This window comes from Arachis ipaensis, chromosome B6 (assembly GCF_059453495.1).
Source record: "Arachis ipaensis isolate K30076 ecotype BB chromosome B6, ASM5945349v1, whole genome shotgun sequence".
NCBI lineage: Eukaryota > Viridiplantae > Streptophyta > Magnoliopsida > Fabales > Fabaceae > Arachis > Arachis ipaensis.
In genome coordinates, this window is record NC_142441.1 from 92,354,374 (window position 1) to 92,363,571 (window position 9,198).

Consider the following 9,198-nt stretch of genomic DNA (forward strand, 5'->3'; position numbering starts at 1 on the left):
TCATATGACTCCTAAGGTAGATCTCTAATAGCAAAAGTTATCACAGAGTTAAGATTAGGAATCAACAACCTTTATCTTGGGAGATGGATGCTCCTTCAATCTGTGGGGTGTCTGGCCCTTCAAGAGACAGCTTGTGGCGCTTCAGCTCCTGTAGTTCACGCCCTTACTTCTCTTCTTCCTTCAGCAGTTTGCAGAGCATGTTATTTTAAGTTTGCTACTCTTCTTTCAGTTGATCCATAGCTTCTTGCAACTTGGTGACAGATGCTTCTAGGCGGGTCCAGTAGTCAATTTGAGGGATTTCTGGGAGGAACTCCTGTGCCCTCTTTTTGATGGAGTTATCCTGCACTTGTTGTCCTTTCATTAACTTTTTGGTGATTGGGTGCTCGACTGAGATATACTCATCTACTCCCATCTTCACCCCAGCATCTTTACATAGCAGAGATATTAGGCTTGGGTAAGCCAATTTGGTGTCAGTGGAGTTCTTGTTTGCAATTGTGTAAAGCTCACAAGAAATCAGATGATGAATCTCCACTTCGTTTCCCAGCATAATGCAGTGGATTATCACTGCTCTTTTGATAGTGACTTCAGAGCGGTTGTTGGTGGGCAGTATAGAACGCCCAATGAAGTCCAGCCAGCCCCTAGCAATTGGTTTGAGGTCTCCTCTCTTGAGTTAATTTGGGACTCCCTTTGTATTGGTTATCCACTTGGTTCCATGGATGCATATGTCCTCTAGAACTTGGTTTAAGTGCTTATCTAATCTCACTATTCTCCTATTAAAGGATTCTGGATCATCTTGTAGTTGAGGTAGCTTGAAAACCTCTCTTATTTTATCCTGGTGGAAGTAAATAACCTTCCCTCTGACCAAGGTTCGAAAGGTATAGAAGGCGGCTCCTGTTAATCTCTGCTTATCTGTTTGCCACAGATTTGAGTAGAATTCCTGAACCATGTTTCTACCCACCTTTGTCTCAAGATTAGCCAGAATTTCCCAGCCTCTTTTTCGAATCTACTCTTGGATCTCCGGATATTCGTCTTCTTTCAGATCGAATTTAACTTCCGGGATCACTGATCTTAGACCCATTATTTTGTAGTAATGGTCTGCATGTTCTTTGGTTGAGAACCTCTCTTGATTCCAAAGTGGTTTTGGAACATTCTCCTTTTTGCCTCTTGAAGTGGTTTGTTTTCCTTTTGGAGCCATGATCTTAGTGAGTCTTAGCTCAGTGATCACGAAAAGCACACCAAACTTAGAGGTTTGCTTGTCCTCAAGCAAAAGAAAGGAAAGGAGAGGAATAGAAGGAGAGACAAATTCGAATTGTGGAGGAAAGGGGGTGGCCGAATGTGAATTTAAAGAGGAGGGGGTGGGTTCGAAAATTTTGAAAAAGATATGCTAGGGGATATGATTTGTAAAAAGATAATTATGATATGCAAAAGATATAGTTTTAAAATTGAAAAGATAAGAGAGAGATTTGAAAAAGATTTGAAAAGAATTTAAAAAGATAGTTGAGTTTTGAAAAAGATTTGAAAAGAAGTTGAAGAAGAATGAAGAAAGATTTTTAGCCTTGAAATTATTTTGAAATTGAAATTGAAAAATGAGAATTTGTAACATGTTCATGCAAGAAATCATGGATAGAAATATGAAAATTTGAGAAAAATTGAAGTGAAAAACCAACTTCCTCCCCTCCACACTTCTGGTGTTAAACGCCCATTTGTTGCTTGTTTTGGGCGTTTAACGCCCAGCCAGGTACCCTGGCTGGCGTTAAACACCAGAAATCCTTTGTCACTGGGCGTTTTTCTAAATGCCCAGGATGCTGCAATTCTGGCATTAAACGCCCAGTAGATGCTTCTTTTGGGCGTTTAACGCCCACAATTCCCTTTACTGGCATTTTTGTGCCAGTGAGCTCATTTTCTCTGCTTTATGCTCTGAATTCTTCTGTAACTCTGTGAACTCCTGCAATTGTTAATCATTCTTAAAGATAATTTATATAAAACTCATATAACTATTATTTGCATAACAAATAAACATTGCTAATGGCTGGGTTGTCTCCCAGCAAGTGCTTCTTTATTGTCTTTAGATGGACTTTACTGAGCTTTAATCTAGTCTCAGCTTTGAGCATTCTTGCTCAACATTACCTTCAAGATAATGCTTGAATCTCTGTCCATTAACAATGAACCTCTTATTAGAGTTAATATCTTGAAGCTCTACATACCCATATGGTGACACACTCGTAATCACATATGGTCCCTTCCACCGAGATTTCAGTTTCCCAGGGAACAATCTGAGCCTAAAGTTGAACAGTAGAACTTTCTGTCCTGGCTCAAAGACTCTGGGTGACAGTTTCTTGTCATGCCACCTTTTTGCTTTCTCCTTGTAAATTTTTGCATTTTCAAAAGCATTGAGTCTGAATTCTTCTAGCTCATTCAACTGGAGCAATCTTTTCTCTCCAGCTAACTTGGCATCAAGATTTAGGAATCTGGTTGCCCAGTAGGCCTTGTGTTCCAGTTCCACTGGAAAATGGCATGCTTTCCCATACACAAGATGGTATGGAGAGGTCCCTATAGGAGTCTTGAATGCTGTTTTGTATGCCCACAGAGCATCATCCAAGCTTTTTGCCCAATCCCTTCTACGGGTAATTACAGTCCGTTCCAGGATTCTTTTTAGTTCTCTATTAGAGACTTCAGCTTGCCCATTTGTCTATTGATGATATGGAGTTGCTACTTTGTGGCTAATTCCGTATCGGACCATAGCAGAGTAAAGCTGTTTATTGTAGAAGTGAGTGCCCCATCACTGATTAGTACTCTAGGGACACCAAACCTGTTAAAGATATGTTTCTGGAGGAACTTCATCACTGTCTTAGTATCATTAGTGGGTGTTGCAATTGCCTCTACCCATTTAGATACATAGTCTACTGCCACCAGAATATACGTGTTTGAGTATGATGTTGGGAAAATCCCCATGAAGTCAATACCCCATACATCAAACAACTCAATCTCCAAGATCCCTTGTGAGGCATGGCGTAACCATGAGGCAGATTACCAGCTCTCTGGCAACTGTCACAGTTATGTACGAACTCTCGGGAGTCTCTATAGAGAGTAGGCCAGTAGAAGCCACATTGGAGAACCTTGGTGGCTGTTCGCTCACCTCCGAAATGGCCTCCATATTGTGATCCATGGCAATGCCATAAGATCTTCTGTGCCTCTTCCTTGGGCACACATCTATGGATTATCCCATCTGTACATCTCTTAAACAGATATGGTTCATCCCATAAGTAGTACTTTGCATCAGAAATCAATTTCTTTATTTGCTGCCTGCAGTACTCTTTGGGTATGAATCTTACAGCTTTATAGTTTGCAATGTCTCCAAACCATGGTGTTTCCTGAATGGCAAATAATTTCTCATCTAGAAAGGTTTCAAAAATCTCAATAGAGGGGGAGGACGCCCCTTCTACTGGTTCTATCCAGGACAGATGATCAGCCACTTGGTTCTCTGTCCCTTTTCTGTCTCTTATTTCTATATCAAACTCTTGTAGAAGCAACACCCATCTTATGAGCCTGGGTTTTGAATACTGCTTTGTAAGTAGATATTTAAGAGCAGCATGGTCAGTGTACACAACCACTTTTGATCCTACTAAGTATGATATAAACTTGTCAATGGCATAAACCACTGCAAGCAGCTCTTTTTCTGTGGTTGTGTAATTCCTCTGCGCATCATTTAAAACACGGCTAGCATAATAAATGACATGCAGAAGCTTGTTATGCCTCTGTCCCAGTACTACACCAATGGCATGGTCATTGGCATCACACATTAGTTCGAATGGTAATGTCCAGTCTGGTGCAAAAATAACTGGTGCTGTGACCAGCTTAGCTTTCAGAGTTTCAAACGCCTGTAGACACTCTGTGTCAAACACAAATAGCGTGTCAGTAGCTAGCAGATTGCTCAGAGGTTTTGCAATTTTTGAAAAATCCTTTATAAACCTCCTATAGAATCCTGCATGCCCCAGAAAGCTTCTGATTGCCTTAACATTGGCAGGCGGTGGTAATCTTTCAATTACCTCCACTTTAGCTTGATCCACCTCTATTCCCTTGTTTGAAATTTTATGCCCAAGGACAATTACTTCAGTCACCATAAAGTGACATTTTTCCGAGTTTAAAACTAGGTTGGTCTCTTGGCACCTTTTCAGAACAAGAGCTAAATGGTCAAGGCAGGAGCTGAATGAGTCTCCAAATACTGAGAAGTCATCCATGAAGACTTCTAGAAATTTCTCTACCATATCAGAGAAGATAGAGAGCATGCACCTCTGAAAGGTTGCAGGTGCATTGCACAGACCAAAAGGCATCCTTCTGTAGGCAAATACTCCAGAAGGACATGTGAATGTTGTTTTCTCTTAGTCCTGAGGATCTACTGCAATTTGGTTGTAACCTGAATAGCCATCCAAAAAGCAGTAATATTCATGACCTGCTAGTCTTTCTAGCATCTGGTCTATGAATGGTAAAGGAAAGTGATCCTTCCTGGTGGCTGTATTGAGCCTTCTGTAGTCAATACACATACGCCACCTTGTAACTGTTCTTGTAGGAACCAATTCATTCTTTTCATTATAAATCACTGTCATGCCTCCCTTCTTGGGGACAACTTGGACAGGGCTTACCCAGGGGCTATTAGAAATAGGATAGATAATCCCAACCTCCAGTAACTTGGTGACCTCTTTCTACACCACCTCCTTCATGGCTGGATTTAGCCGCCTCTGTGGTTGAACCATTGGCTTAGCAACGTCCTCCAATAGGATCTTGTGCATGCATCTTGCTGGGCTGATGCTCTTAAGATCACTTATGGACCACCCAAGAGCTATGTTGTGTGTCCTTAGCACTTGAAGTAGTGCTTTCACTTCCTGTGGATTTAAAGCAGAGCTTATGATCACCGAAAAAGTGTTACCTTCTCCCAGAAATGCATATTTTAGGGATGGTGGTAGTGGTTTGAGCTCGGGTTTAGGAGGTTTCTCCTCTTGCTGAGGAATTTTTAGAGGTTCTTTTATTTCCTCTGGTTCCTCCAAATCAGGCTGAGCATCTTTAAAGATGTCCTCTAGCTCTAATTCGAGACTCTCAGCCATGTTGATCTCCTCTACTAGGGAGTCAATAATATCAACACTCATGCAGTCATTTGCTGTGTCTGGATGCTGCATAGCTTTGACAGCATTTAACTTGAACTCATCCTCATTGACTCTCAGGGTCACTTCCCATTTTTGGACATCAATGAGGGTTCGTCCAGTTGCTAGGAAAGGTCTTCCTAGAATGAGAGTTGCACTCTTGTGCTCCTCTATTTCCAGCACTATAAAGTCAGTGGGAAAGGCAAATGACCCAACCTTGACAATCATGTCCTCAATTATGCCTAATGGATATTTAATGGAGCCATCAGCAAGTTGAAGACATATTCAGGTTGGTTTGACCTCTTCAGTCAAGCCAAGCTTTCTGATAGTGGATGCAGGGATTAGATTGATACTTGCCCCAAGGTCACATAGAGTTGTCTTGGTACAAGTACCCTCTAATGTGCATGGTATCATAAAGCTTCCTGGATCCTTAAGCTTTTCTGGTAAGCTTGTTAGAATGACTGCACTGCATTCTTCAGTGAGAAAAACTTTTTCTGTTTCTCTCCAATCCTTCTTATGACTTAAGATCTCTTTCATGAACTTAGCATAAGAGGGTGTTTACTCAAGTGCCTCTGCAAATGGAATCTTTATTTCAAGAGTCCTGTGATAGTCTGCAAAGAAGGCAAATTGTTTATCCTGTTCCGCTTGGCGGAGTTTCTGAGGATAAGGCATTTTGGCTTTATATTCTTCAACCTTAGTTACTGCAGGTTTAATTCCTACAGAGGCAGGTTGGGAAGCCTTCTTGAGGAAGTTATTATCAGCACTTACAAGTGTCTGATCCCTCACTGGCATTTTAACGCCAGAACTGGACATGGATTGGGCGTTTGACGCCAGATTCCTACTCTTTTTCTGGCGTTTGAATGCCTGAACTGGACATGGATTGGGCGTTTAACGCCAATTTTTCACCCTTTTCTTGCATTTGAATGCCAGACTTAGTCCTCTCTGGGCTCTTACTGTCCTCAGAGGGATTTTGGGTAGTAGGTTGCTCATCCTCTGTTAGTTGTTCTTTTCTTGGCTTTCTGCTGCTTTGAGATGAGGTATTTAATGTATTTCCATTTCTTAATTGAACTGCTTGGCACTCCTCTGTTATCTGTTTTGATAACTGCTGTTTTGTCTGATTCAATTGTGATTCCATATCCTTGTTAGAATTTTTGGTTTCTTGTAGCATCTCCTTGAATTCTGCTAACTGCCTTGTTATAGAAGATAGTTGCTGATTAAATTCAGCAACTTGTTCCTGAGGACTAAAGTCAGTTGATACTGCCTTAGTTTCTTCTTTCATGGAGGACTCATTACTTATGTACAGATGCTGATTTCTAGCAACTATATCGATAAGCTCTTGAGCCTCTTCAATAGTCTTTCTTATATGTATAGATCCACCAGCTGAGTGGTCTAGAGATACCTGAGCTTTTTCTGTAAGCCCGTAGAAGAAGATGTCTAACTGCACCCACTCTGAAAATATTTCAGAGGGGCATTTCCTTAGCATCCCTCTGTACCTCTCCTGGGCGTTATAAAGGGATTCATCATCCTCTTGTTTAAAGCCTTGAATGTCCAGCCTTAGCTGTGTCATCCTTTTTGGAGGGAAATATTGATTCAGGAATTTGTCTGATAACTGTTTCCATGTTCTGATGCTTGCTGTGGGTTGGTTATTTAACCACCTCTTAGCTTGATCTTTTACAGCAAATGGGAATAGTAATAATCTATAGACATTCTGATCTACTTCCTTGTCATGTACTGTGTCAGCAATTTGCAAGAACTGTGCCGGAAACTCAGTAGGTTCTTCCTGTGGGAGACCGGAATACTGGCAATTTTGCTGCACCATGACAATGAGCTGAGGATTTAGCTCAAAACTGCTTGCTCTGATGGGAGGTATACAGATGCTACTCCCATATGCAGCAGTAATGGGGTTAGCATATGACTCTAGAGTCCTTCTAGACTGTTCATTTCCACTTTGGTCCATGATGGAAAAAAGGGAATTGATGTGAATTGCAAATAAAATATATTTTTATTTTTATTTTATTTAACTAAAAACAACCGAATAAGTAAAAAAAAAGAAATAAGATAAAATAAAATAATTAGAATCAAAAATATAAATTTCGAAAATTAAGAGAAAAAGGAAAAATAAATTCTAAAACTAAAATAATTACTTAATTAAGAAAATTTGAAAAACCTTGGATATGATTTTTGAAAAAGATTTGAATTTTGAAATTCCAAAACTAAGATAAAATAACAAATTTTTAAAATAAAATCTGAAATTTTAAAGGCAGAATTCAAAAATCAATTAAAATAAAGAGAAAACATATTTTTGAATTTAATGAAGAAAGAGAAAAACAGGAAAAATGATACAAAACTTTAAATTTTTAGATCAAAACAAAGAAAACAAACAAGGATGCTTTGAATATCAAAACGAACACTGAGAGCAACTTTTTGAAAAAAATTTTTGAAAACAGAAACACAGAGGACACCAAACTTAAAAAATTTTATATGAGAAAAGGACAAATAGGTCTCTGACCTTTTGTCCCGTGGACATTTTTGTCCCTGACCATTGAAAAATACTTTTAAGTCCCTGACCTTCACAAAACTTGGACGGATTAGTCCTTGATGGAGACATTTGGACGGATCAGTCCCTGACGGAGGCATTTAGACGGAGGGACTGATCCGTCCAAGTTTTGTGAAGGTCAGGGACTTAAAAGTATTTTTCAATGGTCAGGGACAAAAATGTCCACGGGACAAAAGGTCAGAGACCTATTTGTCTTTTTCTCAATATTCTGAGCACTAATAATTCGAAAAAAATGAAAGGAAAAATAAAAATAAAATTATGCAATTTACACCAAACTTAAAATATGAAACTAAACTCAAACAGAAGACTAAATTATGAAGTTATTGGTTTTGAAAATTTTTCGAAAATAATTAAGAAAAATAAAATAAGGATTTTAAAATTTTAACAAAAAACAATAATAGAAGAATCTAAACCAAAAAGAAAAATTTTCCTAATCTAAGCAACAAAATAGACCGTCAGTTGTCCAAACTCGAACAATCCCCGGCAACGGCGCCAAAAACTTGGTGCACGAATTGGAAATCACACTTTTCACAACTCGTACCACTAACCAGCAAGTGCACTGGGTCGTCCAAGTAATACCTTACGTCAGTAAGGGTCGATCCCATGGAGATTGTCGGCTTGAAGCAAGCTATGGTTATTTTGTAATTCTTAGTCAGGAAACTAATAATAAAAATGATTGGGTTTATGAAAAGTAATTAACATAAAATAAATAATAATTATTATGCAGTAATAGGGAACAGATTGAGGTTTTGGAGATGCTCTATTTTATGAATCTCTGCTTTCTTACTGTCTTCTTCTTCACGCACGCATGTCTCCTTCCATGGCAAGCTGTATGTTGGTGGATCACCGTTGTCAATGGCTACCATCCATCCACTCAGTGAAAATGATCCGAATGCACTGTCACCGCACGGCTAATCATCTGTCCGTTCTCACTCATGTTGGAATAGAATCCATTGATTCTTTTGCGTTTGTCACTACGCCCAACACTCGCGAGTTTGAAGCTTGTCACGGTCATCCCTTCACAGATCCTACTCGGAATACCACAGACAAGGTTTAGACTTTCCGGATCTCAAGAATGACCGCCAATAATTCAAGTCTATACCACGAAGACTCTGATTATGAACCAGGAGGCTAAGAGATACACACTCAAGCTAGTGTAGATAGAACGGAGGTGGTTGTCAGGCACGCATTCATAGGTGAGAATGATGATGAGTGTCACGGATCATCACATTCATCAGGGTGAAGTGCGAGTGAATATCTTAGAATAGAAACAAGCGTGATTGAATGAAAAACAGTAGCAATTGCATTAATTCATCGAAACACAGCAGAGCTCCTCACCCCCAATCATGGGGTTTAGAAACTCATGCCGTCAGAAATACAATGTGAAGTGTAAAAATGTCATGAGGTGCAAAGTAAATCTCTAAAAGTAGTTTTTATACTAAGCTAGTGACCTAGGTTTTCAGAAAATCAGTAGACTAAGATAGATAGTACAGAAATCCATTTCTG